This window comes from Tupaia chinensis, unplaced genomic scaffold (genome assembly GCF_000334495.1).
Source record: "Tupaia chinensis unplaced genomic scaffold, TupChi_1.0 Scaffold139612_1, whole genome shotgun sequence".
In the NCBI taxonomy this organism is placed as follows: domain Eukaryota; kingdom Metazoa; phylum Chordata; class Mammalia; order Scandentia; family Tupaiidae; genus Tupaia; species Tupaia belangeri.
In genome coordinates, this window is record NW_006199495.1 from 1,913,153 (window position 1) to 1,936,463 (window position 23,311).

At 35.9% G+C, this 23,311-nt stretch overlaps 1 protein-coding gene and 1 pseudogene across 1 annotated transcript in view; both read right to left on the bottom strand.

Annotated features, from left to right (window-relative positions):
• The window catches only part of NCAM2 (neural cell adhesion molecule 2), a 602,380-nt gene that overhangs the window by 380,222 nt on the left and 198,847 nt on the right, over positions 1-23,311 (bottom strand). The gene's annotated exons all lie outside the window — the stretch shown is intronic.
• LOC114004704 (uncharacterized) lies at positions 18,243-18,387 on the bottom strand (annotated as a pseudogene).

Sequence of the window (23,311 nt, forward strand, 5' to 3'; positions counted from 1 at the left end):
GCCGCAATCCCTTCTCCTCCATTCTCCTCTTGGGATCTTGGGCACACACGCACACGTGCCTGGCGTGAGTTTAAGCCACCGGGTCCAGGACTTGAACCGCGGTGGACTACCTGGGAGTCCAGCGACATAGCCATTACACTAACTGCTGGTCCCAAAAATAATATATTTTTAAACTCAGATTTATTCTATTTTCAGTCCATATTTTAGGACAGTGAGTTGAGTGTTACATTTCATGCATTAAAATAATTGTACATATTTATTCATATTTATTTCCTTCAGGTTCTATTTGTTTTCCTACTTAAATACACAATATATACACAATATTTGACAATTAAATATTTTTAAATCATAATATATTAGGGACCAGTAGGTGGCATGGTGGTTAAGGTGTTGGATTTGCAAATGCCTGATCATGGTTCAAGGCCCGGACCTGCTGTGCATGCATGCACAAAACCCCAAGAGTAGAATGGAGGAGAGGGATTGCGGTTGACCATCCCCCTTGGAGAGGTGATTGCTCATTTTCTCTCTCTGTCTCTTTCTGTTTCTCCTGTGAGAGCATTTGCCCTATGACGAAAGACTAAATATATTAAAAATGTTTAAATAGTGAAATTTATCATAAATAACCTTATTTATTTCTAATATTTAAAAATTCTCTATAGTATAGTTACCAGTAAAATGTACTATTGTTACTGAGCTCTGTAGAAACACTCGAGTGTATATTATAGTAATTAGAATCACGTTCAGTTTGCCCCTTATTAATTTACTTCAAACAAGTTAATTAAACTGTGTCTCTCTCTTGTTTCCTCATTTTCAAAACGAGATCTATGTCCACCAATTATGAAACTTACATGAATCAATAAATGTAAAGATCTTAAGGTAGGTGCTAGGTCCTAGGGCATTATGTAAATTTAGCAACTCTGATTCTAAACGGTGCTATAAAAACACACACAAGCACACACACATGCTTCAAAGTTATTCTAGCCAGCAGGTGGCACAGGGGTTAAGGCACTGGACTCCCACATGGCTGACCACAGTTTGAATCCCAGACCTGGTGGCTTGAAAGTCATGCCAGGTGCATGTTGTGGGTTCCTCAACCCCCCTCATCCCAATTCCCTGCATCGTGTTCAATCAAATTTTCTGTGAGAAATATTTGTGTGCACTGCCTCCCTTTTTTTTATTTCCTTTACTTTTTTTGTTGTTAGAGATGTTTTTCTACGGGGCACATGCACTCACTGGAGAGACAGAGAAACGTAAAGTGAGAAATCACTCAAAAGGGATGGCCATGACACACATCCTTTTTCTTCCACTCATTCTCCTCTTGAGATTTTGGGCATGCACATACGCACACACACACACACACACACCCACACACACACACACACGTACACACATACACCTAGAGTGAGTTTCAAGTCACTAGGTCTGGAACTCGAATCATGATCAGCCAGGTCAGAATCCAGAGCCTTAACCAGTATGCTTTCTGCTCCTCCCCTTCTCTGGTATGATTTGCTCCTAAGTCCTTTTCAGTTTAGCTTCAGGGCCCACCATTGTAATGAACAGACACTGACAAGGTTTTCCAGGGCCCTCCATGGCACTACATCTACATCATTTGCATACCACCTTGTGCAAACAATCTTATTTTCGACACACCTCAGTCATTCTCACTCCCATTTGCTTCTTATCCTTGGCTCAGCTTTTATCAGTTGTCTTCTCAATTTTCCCCAGGTGCTCTAACCCATTTCTTCTATGGGCCAATGAGCCACGGATGTAAAATTGTTCGGCTGACTCTCCCACTCGGTTGTAAGCGTCGTAAGCTCAAGAACGTTTTGTGTTTTGTTCACTTCCAGTACCTGGGTTTATGTATGACGCCCAGTAGAAACTCAGTAAGTCCTTAGAACATAGAATGAAGTAATGAAACTAATTAAAGTAAATGCAAACGTAGTGCCAATATCTCATATGTTGCTGTATCTAAAGTACGTGAGATTTGCAAAGCTTCTTAAATCCTACCAAACACAAGAGAAATCAGGTAACTCTTAACACTGCTTTTATCACAGAATTTTAAGCACAAATTAATGGCATTCATAAAAATTAAAGCATGGGGACCAGCAGTTGGCATAATGGCTATGTTGCAGGACTCCCATGTTGCCAATCGTGGTTTGGGTCCTTGACCCGGTGGCTTAAACTCATGCCGGGCATGTGTGTGTACATGCCCAAAATCCCGAGAGGAGAATGGAGGAGGAGGGATTGTGGTGTGACCTACCCCCTGTGGGGGGTGATTTCTCACTTTCTGTCTCTCTGTCTCTCTCTGTGTTTCTGGCAAGCACATGCGCCCTATAGCAAAAACCTCTCCCCCCAAAAATAAATAAACAAAGCATGTATAGAAGGGCTGATTAAAAATATTAATAAAACACAAGTTTAACCTAAGAAATATACACGTGTATATATAATTATGAAATTTTACTCGCTACTGAAAATATTGTCACATGCTTAAATATGGAAAGGTCACCACAGGATTTGAGCACATTAAGAAAAGAAGTCATGGAAATCCATCACTGGTCTGATAGCCTATAATCAGAACATCATTACAAGCCAAATGAGCATAATTTGTCACTTTGAAAATTCGCAGGTTGAGAATCAGGTCATTTCAAATACCAATTTTCACAGGGCAAACAGGTCATGCAGTCCACCTGTTCTGTATATTTCTCCCAAATAACTTTCAAAGTGGCTGACTCTATATAAACCATCATTCATTGCTAAAGAGACCTCCTGATGTTTCTCTTCACATGGCCTCCTTTTATAAGTAGCATGTTTTTTCTTTAAAATCTAGAGAATTATTTGCAAAGGCTTTTAGAGGGTAGTTTAATAGTCCCTAATAAACACGTACATATACAAGACCTTGGATCTAACAACGTCAGCAGCAGGATCTCCGGCTTGAAATCTCTCTTATAACAATACTAATTTTATGGAACTTAACAAATGCTAGAAATTTGCAGCTCATTCCTCCCTTGCAAGAGTCGTATCAGGCAGGTACAAAACGTATGCCCACTTTGCAGAAAAGGAAATGAAAATATCAATAAGTTATGTAAAATGTCACACCATTAGTAAGTGATAGTTTGGAACTTTATCCAAGGCAAGTTTATTCTAGAGTCTGTTCTATTAACTTTGCACACTGGGTCGTATCAAATGAATACACACACACACACACACACACACACGTCACACCATTAGTAAGTGATAGTTTGGAACTTTATCCAAGGCAAGTTTATTCTAGAGTCTGTTCTATTAACTTTGCACACTGGGTCGTATCACACAAACACACACACACACACACACACACACACGTGCATGCATGCATAAAGATGAACACACTGAATAATCTTGAGAAAATTTACAATCTACCTAGGAGTGTGGATTTAATCCTTATGAATGTATTGTTATCATCAGTGAGAAATTCTTACGCCACTAACAAGAATGCTGAAGAAGCAGGACTCAGGGTCTAACTATAACTTTTCATTTCTAATTATTTAGTGGGAAAATTTCTTCTCTTATCCCTGGATAAAAACTTTAGGGTTAGAGGTGAGTGGGTAAATATGAAAGGTAAAACAACTAAAATCTAAATTTATCGGTAATGTCCAAAAATGGCAGTGTTTCTTGGAAACTGGGAGATGCTTAAAAGGAACTCACTCGTTCATCACATTTCTGTAGGCATTTGGCGACCTGTCTTCACTTGTAGTAACTTTTCTAGCTTCTGCTTGTTCTTGTTTGTTTGTTTTCAAATGTCAGAGGGCACATGAATGAAAGTGAGTGTGAGAGAGAAAGAGACAGGGAGCTCCTCAATTAGACTTCTTAGACTTGGTCACATCTCAGTCCTTCCTCCAGTTCCCAATCTCGTCAGGATTTGGGCTGAGTCTGATAAGCCACTGAGGCTGGAACTTGAATATTGGTTGGTCATCTGGCGTCCAGCTTTGTCTTCACCTCACTTAGTTTTTCCATAATTTACCTTTTCCATGAACTTTTTAAAAAACCCCATTACTTAAAACTCCATCTTAAAACAATATATATTTGCTATTAAAACAGGGACCAATTAAACAAAACTTTAAAACAGGGATGGTTTTAATACCTTTGGGTTTCAAAAGATACCCTCAGGACCCGATGGTGGCACAGCAGTAAAATACAATGTGCTTCAAAGCTTCACTCACAAAGGAGGATTTCGGGTTCCCACCCAGAACAGTCTCAGTACGCAGTGAATGCCTCTGCCCAAGGGCTGCGGCCGGCTGAGGTGGGGGTTGGAGCGCAGCGTGAAGGCCCTGCCGGAGGTGGAGGTGTTGACTCTTTGTCTCTCTCTTTCCCAAATAAATAGCAAATATATAAATGACTACTTCCAGTGGCATTAAAGGCAGATTGGAAACCCAATGAACTTTAATATCTCACTTGAACAATAAGACTAGAGAAATGTTAAAGTTTTGTTGGTTTTAACATTGAATCATCTAAAACGCACATGTGTGCTGCTCCATGTTCGGGATCCCTGGAGAGTTCTCGGAAGTTTCTGGGCTGCCTTCCAAGACACCTGTTCAGTTGTAATCGGCCCTGCGTTTATACTATGTGTATGAGGAGGCCCTGCTTCAAACTGTACTTGAAGAAAAAGTTGCGTAGTCTAAAGGTTCCAAAAAAAAAATACTGAACTACTTTTTCAGGCACACTGAATGTATCTACCTCTTCACATAGTTTTGTTTTTAAAACGGACAGAACCCTTCCCATCTCTCATCGTGACTCCTATGATCTACGGGATCAATATAATGTAATTAGCTCTGTCCTTTCCTGCAATTCACTGTCATTACTTACTCTGACCATCTTCAGTCTACATAAGTGTGAGCACTTAATTCATGACCTGAAAATCAAGAGCGTTTATGAAATTATTTATGAAACACTTGCTTTAATCCAGAGTTTTGCTCACTACTAATAGAGCCACTCTAGTCAGAATGATCTCCTGCTTTATTTTTTTAAGTTTTATTTCAAAATAATTTTAGATTGAGAAAACTGCTGTAAAGACAATATGAAGAATTCCCTCAGATGTTCTATCCAAAATGCCTCAGTGTTAACAATATCACTTTTATTCTGTTGGATTTTTAATAAGAGCTTCCCTTAGAGATGAACACATTGAAATGAGAATATTGGGATTATTTTAAATCATACAAATTATAGAAATTTTCAGTCTTCAATATTAAAGAGCTCCTTATCATTTAAAATATATATTAAATAATTTTTATTTATTAGGTATTATGTCATAATACCATTATTGAACCTGAAAAACAATTATTTCCAAAATTTGTTCCATATATCATTTAATATTTGCCAAACCTAAAATGATTTGTTGTCTATTAATAGTAGTTTGTGATTAGCAACATGTATTTAAAGAGTTATTTCCTTCATATTTGCTACTTTTACCCCCATAATCAGTTTACTGCTGTGTTTCTCATTCCCGTACTTACACTCTTACAGGAATTAGCTTGCACATGTGAGGCAGAAGTCACAGAAGAGAAGGTGGCAGGGAGGGACACTACTTAAATCACTTGTAACCAGGCTGTATAAAGTTAGACTCACTTCACTAAACCTTCATTTCACCTCAGAACTATTCAAATAGTTTTTTGTATAAGTATATAGTCTTATTTTTGTAGAAGTATATAGTCTTGCTATACTAAAAATGACATGTATTATCATGTAATTATCATTTATTTTAAAGTTGTGGCAAGGTTTTTCAGAGACTTTATTTTTATAAAGTTTATACTCTTAATATTCAGAGATACTATCTGGTCCTTGCTGAAATAATTCTTCCTTAGATCTGAATCCTCAAGACGATTTGATGTGTTATCTCACTAATGTGCTCATTCGGTAGTGAGTCAGGTTTAATGAATACCCAAGCCAAAACAATTATACCAAATCCTACGGTGTAATCCAGCACAATTATACCAAATCCTACGGTGTAATCCCAAGGAAGGGATAAAGTTTTAATAACTAGAATCACTTGTGTCATGACCTTGTATTTGCTTGATTTATAACATACAATAGCTCTTATATATTATATTTGGCTCAAATAATTTACTTAATCATTTACTTTAAAAACACCATTAAAAATGAGAGAGTAAAAGATGCTTTCTCCTTTGAAATCCCTCCATGGCTAACAACCCATGTACTGGCAAAGACAGAATGGAAATTGATAAAAATGTAGTTTATGAATAGATATAAAATTTTCTTTCCTTTTTTTGTGGGGGCAGAGGAATATAATGTGTTAGAAGCCATATCTTATTAGTAAAATAACTTTATAGAGATATATGGTACAGCATGACTATCTGAAGTGATAACTGTAATTTTCAAATTATTTTTATCTAACCAAACATTTTATTTATTTATTTTTTGAGAGTTTTTTTGCTATAGGGAGCATGCCCTCGCCAGACAGACAGAGAGAGACACAGAGACAGAAAGCGAGAAATCACCCCCCAGGGGGGATGGCCATGTCGCAATCCCTTCTCCTCTGTTCTCCTCCCGGGATCTTGGGCATGCACGCACATGCACCCAGTGTGAGTTTTGAGCCACTGGGTCTGGGATGCAAACCACGGTCGACTATGTGGAGTCCAGCGACATAGCCATTACACTAACTGCTGGTCCCATAACCAAACATTTTCTTACAAATAATTTTGGCTGTGGAAATTTATAGTATAAAACACCCATATGTACAATTTTGCTGCCCTTTCTAAATTTTATTTTTTACTATTTTCAAAAATAAAACAAAAAGCAATGTATGTTTAAGATTAAGACAGTCATCTTGAGGCCAGCAGGTGTTGTGGGTGCATGTGCGTGTGTGGCCAAAATCCCAAGAAGAGAATGGAGAAAGATTGTGGCTTGGCTATGTCCTCTGGGAGGTGTGATTTCTCACTTTTCTTCTCATTATCTCTGTGTCTCTCTGGCAAAGGCCTGTGCCCTACGACAAAAAAAAAAAAAAAAAAAAAAAAAAAAAAAAAAAAAAAAAAAAAAAAAAAAAAAAAAAAAAAAAAAAAAAAAAAAAAAAAAGATGGTCATCTTACCTGTATTTTATATCCATGGAGGTATTTCTAAAAAGATAAATCAAGATGTATGTCCAAATAACAATTCTTTTCACATTATAAACTTCTACTGGAAATAAAGTTATATTTAGAATGTCTACAATATTATTTCTTGAGGTTCATATGTATTATTGTTTCTCATAATACATATATTAGGAAATAGGATCAAATGAATTACTTCCAATATTATATACCAGTCTTCTGTATTTAAAAAAATTATGAAGATTAAAGTATTCCTGAAACTGGGACCAGCAGTTGGTATAATGGCTATGTTGCTGAACTCCCATGTAGTCAACTGTGGTTCGAGTCCCGGACCCGGTGACTTAAACTCACATTGGCCATATTTGCGTGCATGCCCAAGATCCCAAGAGGAGAATGGAGGAGAAGGGATTGTGACATGGCCATCCCCCCTGGGGGGGGGTGATTTCTCGCTTTCTATCTCTCTGTCTCTCTCTGTTTCTGGTGAGTGCACGCACCCTATAGCAAAAACCTCTCCCCTCCCCCCAAAAAAATATTCCTGAAAGCAATTTCTTAATTAGATGACACAGAATTCAAGACCAGTCAATTTTTTCTTTCATTTTTCTAAATTGGACTAATTTCACATGTGAATTTGAAACTTTCTTTAAGCAGTCATCATGTTTTATGAACTCCTGGGCAAATCTAGGCACAGGCTTTGCATTCAGTAAAGAGCAAAAAAAATAGAAGTTACAAACTTTACAGTAATTTTATGGTACGGTAATTTTAGGACCCTGACATGCAGAAAGCCATACGGTTTCCATGGTTCAGATTCCAGATTGGCCTGAAAAACACGTCATAAGCAGCCACAAGTGCCCATGATCATGAGGAGCTGGAGGAAGGGGGAAAAGGGGATTGTAGAGCAACAAGACCCTATCATGGATATTTCCTAACTCTGTCTCTTGCATGCATGTATGCCTTCTATTATAAAAAGAAAAGAAAAGATATGCTGAAATTAGTAATTATATCTCTTTCACACACACACACAGACACACACACACACACACACTCTGACACTTTCTTAAGAATGTTATGTTCCTCAATCCTGAAAATAGATTGGAATAAGCTGCAAGAAAGATACTATTGGATATTTGAGACAATAGAAACAGCTGAATGTTTAGAAAAGATTGAAACTAGAATTTTCTAATCATATTATTTATGTGCTTAATTATCAAACTTTATTTATTTAATTGCCATTTGTTTTTAAAAATGGCAATTAAGGGACCAGCAGTTAGCGTAATGGCTATGTCGCTGGACTCCCACGTAGTCGACTGCGGTTCACATCCTGGACCCGGTGGCTTAAAACACACCGGGTGCGTGTGCGTGCGTGCCCAAGATCCCAAGAGGAGAACGGAGGAGAAGGGATTGTGGCATGGCCATCCCCTCTGGGGGGTGATTTCTCGCTTTCTATCTCTCTGTCTGTCTGGCAAGCGCATGCGCCCAATAGCAAAATAACCTCTCAAAAAAATTGCAATTAAATGATACTACGTTTTATAAGGCTGTCACATATATCTACAAAAGGACAATATATTTTTTTAGGATTAGTTTATTTCTGGGAATTTCTGGAGACAAGATATTTAAATAATAAATAGACAATTCTGTGATGTATAAACAGCAAGTAATAACCTGAGTTAATCCGTATGATTTACTCTTTTAAAGGACAGTGATAAAAATTTCTTCCAAAACTTAGGAACAAATTTAATTTCTCACACATTTTCAGCATGGTTTAATGAGAATGACTCATTAGTATGCATATAACTTTAGACATGATTCTCATTACTACATAGCAATTCGTAACTACATACAGTACAATGTATTTATTCATTTCAGTACTGATTGGCAATGGAATAGTTTCCAATTTGGGACAAACTTAAAGATTAATACAATGAACATATCTGTTTTCATTTTTGTTGCAAATAAAAAAGTAATAGAAATATTACAAATAAAGCTTTTGAAAATGTGGCCAATTTTGTGAAGTCTTTGTATGGCAAACTTTTAAAGAAATAAGCAAATAATAAACTTTGATAATTATTTTTCTGAAAATGGTCAGTGAATATAAAAGAAAAGGTAACTTTTTTAAGGAAGATAAAAATACAATAATGCTAGAAGAAAAATTATCTTTTTTTTTTTTTCTGAGCATATGTGCACTCACCAGAAAGAGATAGAAGAAGAGAAAGCATTCCCATAGGGGAATGGCTACCCTGCATTCCCTTCTTGTTCATCTCTCCTTCCTTTCAGGATTTTGAGCACGCACACAAATGTGCACAGCATGATTCCACGTTGTCAGGTCCAGAACTCCAACTACGCAGTTTGCCATGTGGGATCTAGCTCTTAGACACCAGGTCACAGAGCTGGTCCCAAAGATTACAGTTTTAACAGTCTGAAAAATATACTTAAAATTGAGTATCATGAGGGAGTTAGCTAAAGATAAAGTGAATGTCTGAATAGAAAAAGTTTCATGGCCAGTTCTGCATGAGTTTGAAGACCTTTGAATATGAGTTGTAGCTAACTGCCAACTAATTCAAAAGTAAAATATAACATACAAATCCTATCTAGACCACAGTAGGTAAAGGTCATTTCTATGCAGACATTCTTACTATTTAGTGTTTAAGTCTAAAACAAAGACACTTATGGTGAATACCTATATGCATAAGAATGTATTAAATGTTAGAATTCCTTTCAAAGCTATTTGAAATGAATAGTTTCAATTTCTTTGTAATTTTACCAAATTTCTGGGAAATTCACTGTCAGTAATGTGTACATTACCCTTCCTCTACTGAGGATGTGGTGCCATTTATTCACAGGGACTAAATTAGTGTTAACTCCTCCATCACCTCTGACAAATGCATCTCCAGGTGTAATTGGTCTATTTTCAACTATCTCTCCCACCTCGATTCACAAGCTTCTTTTGTAAAAAGAGGCTTCAGAAGTGTTGAAATGGCAGTATTTGATGAACTGGTGTCCAAAATAACAAATTTCATTTTGTCTTTCTAAAAACAATGAGGCTTTTCAAAGGTAATTTCATTAAAACGTTCATCAGGAACAAGGAGCAATGTCTTTCAATATTAACACTTTAGTGTTTACCGGAAAATAAACTTGGCGGGGAGGGGTTGGGAGGATGAGACTCAGGGACACTCAGAATGTTAACTCTTGCCAACAAAAACCACCTTGATTTTAATTTGCTATGGGAACCTAGGTTTAGTTGTTACCAACAATGATTGCACTAACAATGGTTAGAATCACCTAGGGAGCTTTAAAAACTTATTCATGCACATGTCTGAACCCAGTAAATTTTACTCTCTGGGGAATGCCCAGGCATTAGAGTCTTAGGCATTCCCATGGTGATTATTAGAAGCAGCCTGTTTTGAGAACCACTGCATGATGTCATCAGCTTTTAAAGTGCCAAAATCCACCCCACAGTTAAAGCAGAAAATATTCAAGTACTGTTTAAAGTTTCTGTAATGAGTTATATTCTTTTACCTTTTTCCTTTATTGTTTGCAAATCCCAAGTTTATAGCATTACTTTGTCATATAAAGTCATTAACATGAGAAATCATGTTATAGAAACTGATTCATTTTATTTTTCTCCATTAATTCCCTAAGGGGAACCGTGAGTTTTGATATATTAAAGTTATTACTGTTTTTTGTTTTTGTTTGTTTGTTTGTTTTTACCAGAGGGTATACATACTGGCCAGAGAGAAAAAAGGGAAAGTGAGAAAGCAATCACATGGGTGGATGGTCAAGCTAGAATCCTTGTCTTCCATTTCCCCCACCTTTGGAGATTTGGGGCACACAAGCATGCATGTGCTTCATATGTTTCTCTTTCCACCAGATCTGAGACTTGAACTGCACAGCTGGCCATGAGGGATCCAGCTGCTTTAACCACCAAGCCATGGGCTGGCCCAGAAGTAGGACTTCAAAACCATATCGCATGTGATAAAGCCATACAGTGGGTAAACATAAAAATTTTAAAGAGCATTTTAAATATCAAATATAGTAGAGGTATAATAAACCCCTTCCCAAAGCTGAAGCACATTCTGGGTAATATTTTAAATATAAATACAAGGAGGCTTCAATAAGTTTGTGGAAATGTACAATTAAAATATGAGTTTATTTTAGTGCAAAAAGTTATATATATTTTTATCATCATACATTTCTATAATCTTCTGAAGACCCTTGACATGAATGAATAGGAGATATTTTTCTCATTTATCATAATTTAATAGCTTAGCTAATAAACTTTCTGATAAATTCCTATTTTGATCATAAACTAGTTAAAATTTACTGATCGATGTTCAGTTCAATCTCTCTGTGTGTACTTACTGCTAATCATTTTAAAAAGCAGGATTAGGGAGTAGGTGAGTGCTGCTTCTGTTTTTACATTTTTGTTATTTTATCCTAGTTAGTCTCATTTTATTAAAGTGGACTTTGTTCATATAAATCTTCTTGATCAGTAAGACTGTAGTATTATTTCAGAGATAGTAGCTTAAGAACATACCAAGGCTTAAAGTTAGTATTTTTGGACTCATCTTTGTACAAACCATATAAATATCTCAAGAATTATTAGGATTTTACACTTTGAAGGTGTTTGTTTGTTTGTTTTGTATTTTGCTTCTTTTTTTTTTTTTTTTTTTTAGGTTTTTGGCTTAGAGCACGTGTGCTCTCCAGGCAAACAAAGACAGAGAGAGACAGAAAGCAAGAAATCACCCCTCAGGGGAGATGGCCATGCCACAATTTCTTCTCCTCCATTCTCCTCTCAGGATCTTAGGCATGCCTGCACACATGATTGTTGAGAGTTTTAAAGCTGCCAGGTCTGAGACTTGAACCACCATCAACTACTTGGCAGTACAGTGAGGTACCCATTAGGCTATCTGCTGGTCCTATTGAGAGAGATTTTTGCTATAGGGCACATGTGCTTGCAGAAGAGACAGAGACAAAGAGACAAAAAAAAAAAAAATCCCCCCTCCCCAAGAGAAGGTGGCCATGCTGCAATCCTTTCTCTTCCATTCCCCTCTTGGGATTTGGGGCATAGAAGCACACATACCTGGAGTGTGTTTTAAGCCGCCAGGTCTGGGACTCAAACGAACGTCTACATAGGAGTCCAGCAACCTAACCATTACACCATCTGCTGGTCCCAACACTTTGAGGTTTTCTAAGATTTTGCCTAAATGTCATACCAAATTAGTTTTTCAATTCAGCAGTTAGTGTATCCTCAGGCCAAGTACTGCTATATCAGATTGGGAAATGTAACTATATTAAAACATAAATAAACTCTCTCTTCACCATTTCTACATGTCCTTACCTCCAAAGCTGGATTAGCTGGTCCCACTGATATGTCCCCATAACATCCCTTCCTTACCACTCTCATCAAATTCACTGCACAGTATAGGCAGACCTATTTGTTTCTGTCTCCCATTGACACCATCTGCAGGGCTCTGTTATTCACAGTTATGTGGCATTGGGATTAAGAGACTATCTTCTGAAGTCAAACCACAAGCATTTTAATTCTGGCTTCATAATGTGTCAGCTGTATGACCCAGGAAAATATTTTAACCTTGCTGTCTCTAAGTTTCCCCTTCTGTATCATAGACGAAGTAAATTAACATCTGCCTCATAAAGCTGTAGTACAGTCTGCACAAGAAGTTTACATAAAGTTCTTGGTGTAGGGCCTGTGGTATAGTAACTTCTCCAGAACTGCCACCTTTTCTTTTTTTCCCTAATTTGCTGTACTGCATTTGTGCTTGCCAGAGAGAAGGGAGAAAGAGAGACAGAAATGAGGAGGAAAAGTGAGAAAGCACTGCCTCAGGGAAGATAGTCATGCCACAACCCCTTCTCCTCCATCCTCTTCTTGGAATTTTGTGCATGCATGCACACGTGCTTAGAGGGTTTTTCAAGCCAACGGGACTCAAACAGCATGTGGGATCCAGCCATCATAACTACTATGCCACTGGCTGGCTTGAGGACTGCTGCCTGTTACCAAACTTGTTTTTACCTCCAAATGTATTATGCAATAAATGCAGAATCAGTGCAGGTCAAGTGAGTTATAGTATCTTCTGTACTGCATTATATTAAGATAAACATTATAAAAGTACATTTTCAAAATTTACTTTTAAATATTACTACACTTATCTTACTCTTCCTAGACCATTTCTTCTATCTCACAAAAGACCAAATATTCCATAGAAACAATCTGAGCAAGTAACTAAAATGATCTGGACAAGTCATATATACATCTTACTAAGAATAATACTGCCCAAATGTCAAGTTGTCAAATGCTAATCTCCATCAAAATCATAACTAAAGTATATTTTACAGTGATACTGGTATTCTAGTGCATTGGGGTATGACAGCAATTGCATGTAAAGTAACCCTCTAAATTGAACAGCTAAAACAAAATGGGGTTTGTGAAGACAGCTAATATAAATTTTATCAAAGCCAATTCAAATAGAGCAAAACACTAATGAAAATGATAAAACAGATACATGACAAAATTTATAGATGGTATTCAGGGTCTTGAAACACATTAATAGCTGCTATAATGGAGATGAATATCAAAGATGAAGCTTCTGCTCTGGGTCCCAAGACCAAAGTAAAACTAGAGGAATTCGTTTTATCAGAACATATGTGAGGTCAGGCTGAGACAAGGTGGTGCCTGTACCGTACATGGCCACCTGTGTGATGCGAGCCCCAGACCTGGAAGCTTGAAAAACATACCACAAACATGTATGTACATGCCCAAAATTACAAGAAGAGAACAGTGGGAAAGGGATTATGCAGTGACCATCCCTCTAAGGGTTCCTTTATCACTTTCTCTTGCTCTTCTTTGTCCCTCTCTGGTGAGCACACATGACTTCTAGCAAATTTAAGAAAAAGGGAAAAAAATATAAATAAATAATATACAAGGAAATAAGTTTTCAGAGTTTGCTGTGAAAATAGTAACCACATTCAATTTTAGCCAAGGGTTAAAACAATATACGCTGTTCAGAGATTTCATGTTAAAGATACTTCTTACATTTAGTGCGATAAGTCAATGTGGAACCTAATATATATATATATATATATATATATATATATATATATCCCATAGTGGTTGGGGAATTTAACATTGTTATAAAGGTAATGAATAATTTTCTGTAAGAATTCACATAAAGGGTCATCTCCATAGCATGGTGGTTAAGCACTGTGCATAGGGAATCAGGTTCCATGTGGCCAACTGGGGTTCAAATTCTGGCCCTAGTGTCTTGATAAATGTACTGGGTATAAGTGTGTATATGCCCAAAAGCCTGATGGAATACAGAGATGGAGGAATAAATGACTGCAGCATCACCATGCCACCATGAAGGGATTTCTCTGTCTCTCTGACAAGTACATACACCCTCTGGTCAAAAAAGGAAAAAGAAAAAACACTAAAAAATAGAAGAGTCAACTTTGGAAGGTACATATCAACACTAGTTCAAATATATTTGTTAAATACTTCATTAGTATTAATACTAAGTTATCTTCTCCTCAGTAACAGAGCAATTAGTCAATCAAAAATATGACTAATGTATATTGGTAGCTATTCTGTAGCTGGGAATACAGTAATAAACAACATTAAACTCAAAGATATCCCCTGAAGTCAGAGATTACATCTAAGGGGACAGTCAGACAGCAGAGTGCTAAGTTAATACCCTGTATGATCTGTCTGAGGGCGAAAAACGTATGTAGGAAAAGGTTAATAGGAAGACGATAAGAAACACTAAAGCACTGAGGAGCCTGTCACAAACTAGGAGGCCTTTCAATAATACTGGGGCGAACCAAAAGAAGCCACGTCTTGAATGTGTACGGAAGCACATTTCAGTGAGTTTTAGAAACTGTGAAGTCGTAAGCTAGGAATAGGCCTAACTGGTGAGCAGTTACTTCATTGAAGTAGTATGGCCACCAGTCATCAGCACTCCCGTAAAATGTATGTTTTAGAATGCTTATTTTCATTTTTTATAATGCACACCGCAAGCACTCAGTAAGGTTCTGATGTATGTGATAACACTGTTGGTTATTGTAACATATATTTCTGCCTCAATATTGCTTATTCCATTTCTCACGCTAAACAAACCTCATAAAATGAGACTAGAATAGATTTTTACTTGCATAAAATATTTAGATTATGTACTATGAAGTGGCAATTCTATAGAGACACACTTAAATACTATTTATTGAAAGAACTGTCAAGTCACACCCATGAAAAATAAAATGACAGTAGAATCCAAATCAAATATTTTTCCTCCTATTCCTAACATTACCATAGTTCATCAAAACTCAACCTGAAAAATATCCAGAGAAAGGCATGCAAACTTGAGTTGGCATTTTTATAAATGTTAAATAAGCTCTTTTAGAATGTGGATATGTGTAGTTTATCAGTTGAGTTTGAGAATATAGCTCATTTTTGACACTAAAGTTGAAGTACCCTCAAAACAGAAGGGCGTGAGAAAGGAAAAGGACATGTCTATGTTTCTGGCTCGACTCCAGAGTATCACATGGAGAGGAGCTGAAACAGAGTTAACTATTTGCCTATGATTTCATCTCACAGACCCTTTGGACAAGTTGAACATGATAAAAGGGCGATGCATAACTTTGATGTCTGAGTCCCAAGAGATGCAAGATTTTTCTTTTCCCCATTGGACTTCTTCTCCATGAAAGGTGGTCCCAAGCTGTGAGAAAGACCAAATACTGATGAGGAGAAGCCAGTGCTTAGGAAAATGATGCCCCTGACTAAAAGCTCCAACTTATCCTTCATGTGACAATGGTACCAAACAGAAGGGCATTTAAGTGAAGCCATGTGGAGATCTTCAGGGAATCCCAGTGACTCAACTGACAATAAAAAAAGAATCGCAAATCAACCAACAGAAAGAGGAATAATAAATTGGTTCTCTCTTACAATAGGAACTTTAGGTCTATTTTTTTTTTAACACATCAACAGAAAACTGGAACAACTGGTAAGTACTGTCTCTAGGGGGACACTATGCTGCCTTTGAGGTTATGTCTGACAGAAATTTTAATGGAGTAAATCCATAATGTTCAACGTCGGCACGTGCAAAACTGATTGTAAAACAATTGCTATTCTTCATGAAAATGACACGTATTATTACCACAGATATTTATTTTGATAAAGAAGTAAATACACTTCCCAATTTGAATAAAACAGTCTAGATACACAATAATTAGCTAAAACTATGAGGATAGCCTTTTGACAAATGTCACACAAAAAAGACGACAACAGCTGCTGGGATTAATTATAGTTAACACTGATAGCATGTTGGGAGAATGTCATTTTAGAATTGACTGGAATTTCTGATTAGTATTTTCATGCCAAGAAAACAGTTTCTAGAGGCCAAGCAGTTCATGAGGGGAGGAAAAGTGGAATCTAAGTGAGAAATTCAGTCTGTTTCACATAAACAAGATTTTTCACTGCTTTCCAATAAATACACAAGGTGAGAAATATATCGAGAAAACCTACAGAAAATATCAATTTAATTATATAATCAGCAACTCCAGCTAGTATATAAGGATTCAAATAGTCATTCAAAAAAAAAAAAATCAAGTTGAAGCTGGTAATGATTACTTTTATTTGAGATGTAAAAGTTCTATTGTTTTTTAACTTGATAGAGGGTATGTGAACTCACCAGAGTGAGCAGAAGAGACGGAGAGACAAAGAGAGAGAGGGAAAGCACCCCTGAATGGGTCACAGTCATGTCACAATGCCTTCTCCGTCTCTCCATTCGGAGTGTATTCTGAGTATGTCTGCATGTGCGTCCTACCTGTTTTTTGAACTGTTGGGCTGGGATTCATACCATGGTTGAAAATATGGGATCTGTTCCCTTAACCAGTAGGCTACAGGGCTGGCCTACGTCATAAAAGCTCTTAATGTTGAATTCATCCGAAGGAAAAGACAAATGAAGCCTTAATTTTATGAAGCGATTGCTTCAGAAATCAGAGGCAACTCGAAACCTCAAGTAATTATCAGACTCTCTGTGAGCCCTTCTGGCCTGAGCAACATTCAAGTATGATCCCTCACTTTCTAGTCTACCCTAACCAACTGTAGCATAATTAGCAAATATTTGTAAGATAAACATATCCTTAAAACAAAACTTTACCCTGTTCTATCTGATAGATCACTGTTCTAACACTACTACAAAATGTGTAGTTGCTTTCAAAGAGAGGCCCAAGCATAGGAAGATCATTTCATAAGTAGTGATAATAGTTAACCCTATTTAAAAAGAATACCTAGGACCAGCAGATAGCATGTGGTAAAGGTGCTAGATACCCACATGCCTGATCACAAGTCTCAGAACTAGCAGTCTGAAAAATTACAGCTGGCATGTGTGCACATGTGTCCAAACTCCAAGAGGAGAATGGAGCAGAAGGGATTGCAGCACGGCCATCCTCCCTGGGGAGGAGTGATATCTCACTTTCCTCCTCTCTGTCTCTCTCCAGCAAGCACCTACACCCTATGGTAGAAACCTAAAAAGAAAATTAAAAAACAAGAAATCTAAAATATTAAAACTATATCATTTGAGAAAACATAATTATAAGACTATTGTGCTTAAGTTATTTCTACCTCTGTCAAGTAACATAAGAGTAGTTTCCATGATATAATTCATGTGAAGCTAGATTGTAAAATGTAACAAACTTTAACAATTCTAGATTATGATATTAACAAATATGCCTAATTCATTTACTTCAATCCCAGTATTTGGCTCATACTATGGATTCAGTATACACTTTGGTCTTGTGTTAAATTCTTTTCATGGTGGGGCCAGCAAGTGCCGTGGTGGTTAAGTGTTGTACTCTCGCATGGCCGACACATGTAGTTTGAGTCCTGAACCTGGCGGCTTTCTCTCTCTCTCTCTCTCTCTCTCTCTCTCTGTCCCTCTGTGGTCAAATTGAAGTAAATAAATAAAATAAAGTTCAATAAAATAATTCTTTAAAAAATATTTTCATGGAAAATGTCTATCTGATGAAAATTTAGAAAATTAAAGTTTTGCTAAGCTAAATGAATTAGAATATGTAAGAATTGAAAATTGTGGAAGGAAAGAGCAATCAGAAATTAACTTAAAACCTATAAAGCCTTTTCTTCTTTTTTTTTTTTTAAATCCACATATCCAAGGCATGAGTTATGCATGGGCACTGACCAACTGACCAGCAGTCAAGCTAGAACAAATAAGAGGTTGCTTTGTCACTCACTGGGTGGTGAGATAAGTATCACCAGTCAGATGCCACTCTATCCAGTCAGGTCACATAAGAATAAGTCTACATTTAAATTAAAAGAGAGTAGTATTAACTATATTCTCTACTTCTCTTTCACTAGTTTTCAAGAAGAAAAAAGTTACTAGTACTAACAAAATTCAGGGTTATAACTGTTCGGTTAGAAATGAAAATAAAAATGATATAATCATTCCAGGATGTTCTCGTGTTGATCAAAATTTTATATTAATTGTTTGTAATCCTAAAAAGAAAACAGAAATAAATTGCCTTTTATTGTTTAACTGATTTGCTAACATCCTTATGTCAAGTGCAAGAGCCTGGTTTTCTACTTAAACTATTAATGTCAACGCAATGACATTAAAATGAGCTTACTTTCTATTCACTTTAAAATCAAATATAAGCATGTATAAAATACATTATCAAGCAAAGTTATTCCTCCTTATTTTATGAACTTATAATATTACATTATAAACTAATAATAAGTAAAATTATTACATGCAGAGAAGTCAATATGACAAAGAAGATAGGAGTACAATTAAATTTACTGAGAAGAAAGTATCACATTGGAAAGAAGGGGAAGAAGAAAGAAAAAGAAAAAGAGAAACAACATATGTTAACATTGCATTCTTTTTAATACAAAAAAGTTTCTCATGAAAATGTATTGCAAGGTTTCTTTTATTTTATTGATTTTAAGTGCTTGAGATTATATACATACATACATATATATATATATGTACATATAAATAAAATGAATTTTTTTGAGTTAAAAAAACTTATCTCTGCATATACCAGGAAAAAGTCAAATGACAATCAACAACAAGTGGATGTAGGGAACATTGGTACAGATGTTTGTTTGAGGATAAGAACATTGATTTTGGGGCCAGCAGGTGGCGTGGTGGTTAAGGGTGCTGGACTCCCACATAGTCAACTGTGGTTCGAGTCCCGGACCTGGCGGCTTGCTTTCTCCCTTTCTCTCTTTCGCTCTGTCCCTCTCTGGTCAAATGAAGATAAATAAATAAAATAAATAAAGTTAAATAAAATTTTAAAAAAAGAACATTGATTTCAATATTACATATTTTAAAAATTAGGAGGAAACAACACTCATTTAAAGAAACCACGTTTTCTTTTTTTAACGTCTTAAATGAAATACATTTCTTTTTAACTTTTTTTACATTCATTCACTGAATATCATTACAGCATAAAAAATTAAATTTCCCATCCAGAATAAACTCTATATTGGTTCAATCAAAGATATTACCATACAGATTATCTTCAACAGAAATATTTCATTTTATATTTCTTAAATGTTTTGCTTCTTTCTTTTGAGAGAAAAAAAGAAAGAAAAGGAACCACATTTTTAAAAAATCTGGTACATCCAGGAGGTATAACTGTAGACATCGGAAACAATTCAGGATGGCATGGGTAATGCAGGAGGGGAGAATCAAGGAGAAACACACACACACACACACACACACACACACACAACAGTTAACAGACAAAAAAAAGGTATCTGTTGATGATAATGTACATGATAATATCTTAGACTGGACTAATATACAATGTATTCAAGTTGGGAAAAACCAGTCTGCATGATGTAAAGAAGTACTGTTATTAAATTTTATTTTTTAAAAAAGATATCACGGATTTTGACAGAAGAAAAACACAAAATATAAAACAGCTATACAATTCACTTATTATTATTATTGGTTGTAGTTTATGTGAAATGATCAACATTCCAGGGGCATTTTGTAACACTAACCAATGAGTATTTGATAGAATTATATATGATACTCTAATGTAGCATGTAATAGGTTTTTATCTATAAAATTACTTAGAACACTTATGAATAAATATGGATTTTAATTCAGAGATATATGATTGGTGAAACCTTTAAGCAAAGGTACAATTATATTTAATAGTTATTACAGTTATAAAAAAAGTTAAATAAGGTTTAACGTTAATTTATTTATACGTCACTGACACTGAAATAGTTAAAACAGGCTTGGTGCATTGTTTTCATTTAAGTTTCTAATGAAACTAAAGACTATTTCCTAAGGAAAAAAAATGTTTTCCTAATATTTCTAAAATATATACTCTCTACCCATCTCAATGTTGTTAGTTAGCATTGTTATTCTAGAATGTATAAGGTTGGTTGGCCCAATAAAATAATTGCAAAGATTCTACATAAATGATGACTGATGTCAAATACAGGCTACAGATTTCTATTAAGATTCACTTTTTTGTTGGAATAAATGATGTGGAAGAAATTTAATTTGTTGGTGAAAGATTTTAATTTCTGGTGCTTATTTTGGTTTCTTCTTTGTTTTTAGGTTTTAGAAAGCAACATTCTCAAAAGCAAACTTAATATAACCTTTTTAAAAATAATTTTAATATATTCTTTCAAAAAAACACATTTTTTTGTTTCTTATATGAAAGAGAGACAGAGAGAAAGCAAAGAGAGAGATACGGGGCCCCCAACAAGGTCTTCATGTCACCATTTGTTCCTAGCTTCAGTCAGCTTGGTTCATGAACACGCAAACTCATCCCCAGTACACACTCAGAAGACTTAGCATTTGAACCAAGAACCTTTCCATGTAGGAAAAGTGCCGTGTTACCACTTTGTCACTGCCAAGCTCCCATTTCAATTTATTTCTACATAAGAACTACATTAAATATGCTATTTTTCTTAACTTTCACATTTATATTTCATGTTTCAATGTTCTATGTTACGTTATCCTAAATATGTCAACTGTCCTTTTATGTCATCATAGCACACCCTTACATTTACCATGTTTCCAAAGACGGGATTGATATTAGGTAAGCATTTATTACAAAAGCCAATTCGCAAATGCATGTGAAAGACAGATGGTTAATAATGAGGTTCAATTATGGTTGTCTATCATCATTAGAAGGCTATTTCAACTATATATAGATGTTTGCAATGACAGTCTAATTTCTCAATATTTATGGTCATAGAACTTCCTCTGAATTATACTAATAACAATTTTAAGTCCAATAAATTGGAAATAGCACTGTTATTATCAATACAGACTTATAATACATGATTGATTTGATCTAAAAGTTTCAGTCAAATGATTCAGAAAGGATAATCTAGTAATACACATAGCCTAGTTCATCAAAATCAAGTAATTCAGGATAATTATCTTTGCTGAGAATTTGTTCACAGTGAGTTCAGAGTTCTATTGTAGAAAACCATGTACTACTTATGCATGCTATATAGTTCTAAAATTTAAGGAAAACTAAACTCTCAGTCACTTTTTTTTTTTTTTTAGGTGTATGCCATAGGGTGTGTGCACTTACAACTGAAACAGAGAGAGAGAAAGTGATAAATCACTCCCCAAGGGGGATGGCTACACTGCAATTACTTCTCTTTCATTTTTCTTTCAGGATTTTGGGCATGTAGTTACATACATCTGGTGTGATTTTTTCAGCTACCAGGATCAGGATTCAAACTGTGGTAGAAATCCAGCACCGTAAGCACCATGTCACCTGATGGCCTTTCTTAGTCATATTCTAAACCAAACTTTCTAGAGAGAATTTGTCTTGTAGAGGGCAAGAGAATAAAAATGTAAACAATAAAACAATTCATTTTGACTACCAGAAAAGTTAGACCTCTCCATTCTACTTACCAACCAAAAAATAATTGTGAATATCATTTCTCACTAAAATCATTTATGCCCCATTTTACTGTATAAAAACCTTTTCCCATGGCTTCCCACTTCGAGAAAATTCACTGTGGTCAATTCTAGCTAAAACGCAGAAGCATCCTTCATTCTCATTTTATGTCAGGATCAAGAGCTAATCAAGTAAGTGTAGCTCCTACATGGCTTCATCACTAAAACAAACCTTGAATATATCCACTTCTGGCCATCTTCAAAGCCATCACTGTAGTTTCTCAAGCCTGCCACTAGTTCCAACCTCCATTCTTCAAACTGGATTATTCAATTTTCATTTTAATTTAATTCCTAGTTTGTCTTCTTGATCTTCTAAAATACATCAAAATACATCATCTTTCTATAGTAATACATCCAATTGTCTTCTAATTGAAAAAAATTGAAAATAAAAGAGAATAGAACTTCTATGATTTGCAGTTACCCATGTAATTTGACTGTAAATGTTTTCACTATGTTTCAAAAATAATTTTCCTTTCCACAACATGTCACATCCTTTCCTGACTCAGGGTACTATTAGGTATGGGTTCCCATTCCCTAGGAAGCTTTTCATCTGCTTATCTCAGTCTTTGGGAGATTTTAAGTAAATAATCTTTTTTATTTCACTAGTGAGAAAGACAAACAGACAGGCAGTCAGCGGAATAGGCACCCCCACGTCTTGATGCCATGATGCCTTGCTTCTGAAACTCACCTGGCATGTTTCAGAGAGTTCTCCAGACATGAACCTGCACCTTCCCAGGTAGGTCAGTCTTGCAGAGCACTGCAAAGCCACTGTGCCACCATCTAACTCTGCATGTTATTCTTGACCTTCAGTCCTCTGTTTGATATGTATCCCCTTGACTAGACTGTGCCCTCTCTATTTTCAGAAGGCCCTGCTTTCTCACATTTATCACCCGCATTCATTTCATAACACCTTTCGCCATTAATGATTTTATTGTTGACTTTTTAAAAACATAGCTATCCCTTAGCTAAACTGTTCTTTTACTGCAGGCAGCAATCCTTCTCATTCACTCATCCTACAAGTACCTTGCAGGATCTCCTAAATCAAGAGTACTGGTAAGTATTTGTCAAAAAGAACTGAATTAAAAATTTTTAAGTTTTATTTAAGAGTCTGTGAGAAGTTCATTATCTCTAAGGCAGTACTGGTCATGTGCAAAAATGATGTCCATATGCCCATCTTGGTCTGCCTCCAGAATTCCCAGTGTAAGCTTGCCAGATAAAACACAGGACCCCCAGTTAAATTTGATTTTCAGATGGAAACTTCTT